Below are 1,971 nucleotides of genomic sequence, written 5' to 3' on the forward strand. Positions count from 1 at the left end.
TATACTTTTCTTGGAGAAATGCCAGTGCAAATCCTTTGCTCATTTTGAAATTGGGTTGTAGATGAGTTGTAGCTATGGCTTTTTGTTTATTTAATAATTTCTTGTCCTTTTATCATAGATATTCTTTCTTTGTCAAATAGTGGCTCCCACATATGGCTTGAATGCATCCTCAATGCTGTCATCTGGACTACAATCTTCCCTCCTTTTGTGTTTCTACGGGTTGTCTCTCTACCCCTGAGGCCAGTATTACTACGACAAACAGAATCTCAAACCTATCATGTCCATGTCCTGCCATGACCATGCTCAAAACCATTCAGTCCACCTTTAATTCCTTGTAATGAATTTAAATTCCTTTACCTGGTTCTAAAGCTCTTAATAATCTGCCTCGCACCTACCTTTACCCCTCTGGCCCTGTTTCTTGCTATTCTCCTGAAAATCTAGAACATCTCTTTTTCTCTCTCAGGATGCATCATGGTACATCTCAAAGTCAGTGCAGATGTCAGCATACTTCACACTTAACCATTTCAGCATGCAAATATTAACATCTCTTATCTGGAAGCATTTAGAGTCCACCGTGTACCAGGCATGGGGCTAGGTGGTGAGGTCACAGAGATAATTGCAAATTAAGCAAGTCTTGAGGGGCTCCACTCATTTGAAGGGGGTGGGTAATAAAAAGCTATTACTTAACCAACAAGCTAAGTGCTATGATAGAAATAGGGATAAGTGATTGTGAGATCAGAGAGGGTGGAGAATGATTTCCTGATGGAGGTAAAACCTGCCCTAAACTTCAGTGGACAAATAAGAATTAGCCTGGCAAGGTGGTTGGGACACAGACTTCCTAGTGGAGGGAGCAGCAAGAGCAAAGTCAGATGAGTTTCCTCAGCTGAAGTATGGAGATTATAGTTCATTGCATTGTCTTGAGAACTTTATGAGATAACAAACGGAAAAAAAGGTTGTGTTGAATGGGACACACATACTAAAAAGAAAATATTCATTTTTTATCTGAAACTCAAATTTAACTGGGCATCTTGTATTTTTATTTGCTAAATCTGGCAATCTTAATGTGATAACACCATACTACCCACTAAATATACATTAAATTTAACTTTAAGCTATTTAACTGGAATGGAGGAGGAGGAATAAAACCTAAAGGTAGAAAGACTAATAAGGTATAACAAAGAATTTGGTTCTTGATGTCATCGAAAATTTCTCTTTCAGGAGTAAGGGCATTTCCTGCCACGTGCAAACTTTGTGTTTAATTAGGTTCTCCTTGGGGTGCCTGGGTGGCTCAGTCAGTGAAGCGTCTGCCTTCAGCTCAGGTCATGATCCCGGGGTCCTGGGATCGATCCCCACATTGGCTCCCTGCTCAGTGAGGAGTCTGCTTCTCCCTCTTTCTGTTCCTCTCCATATTTGTGCTCAACGTCTCTGTCAAATAAATGAATACAATCTTTAAAAAAAAAACAAAACTAGGTTCTCCTTCATGGTTACAAATGCTCCTGAAACAATGCTGATGGGCTTCTGGGTAGTGGGGGTCCTTTGAGGTGACCAGTGAGCACAGTTTTAGGGTCAGGGGACCAGAATGGAAATAGGAGGCACAGTTTTGCTCTAGGGCATTTAATTTAACCATTCTTCCTTTCTCTGTTTTCTTTGTAGTCTGAGGATTTCCAAAAATCCGGTGACCTCTTTTAGAAAAAATTTGGCCCTGAAGTCCCTCAAGAACATTATGGTTTGGTTCCTCACCCTGGCTCCCATCTGGACCTTCTTGGAAATGTGTCATTTCCTCTCAGTTTTCCAGATACCCCAAGGGCCGAGCTCCCAAGACCTTGCTTCCTGACCCGCTGTAGGAGGGGAGTCAGGGAGCTTGCAGCCCTAGGTGATATGGCTGTGTCTAGATGTGCTTAACAAATTGCTTGTTCACTCAATTACATTTTATTTAATCATCTGTAATCATATAAATTATGCCTGATGGTA

This window comes from Canis aureus, chromosome 6 (genome assembly GCF_053574225.1).
Source record: "Canis aureus isolate CA01 chromosome 6, VMU_Caureus_v.1.0, whole genome shotgun sequence".
Classification (NCBI taxonomy): domain Eukaryota; kingdom Metazoa; phylum Chordata; class Mammalia; order Carnivora; family Canidae; genus Canis; species Canis aureus.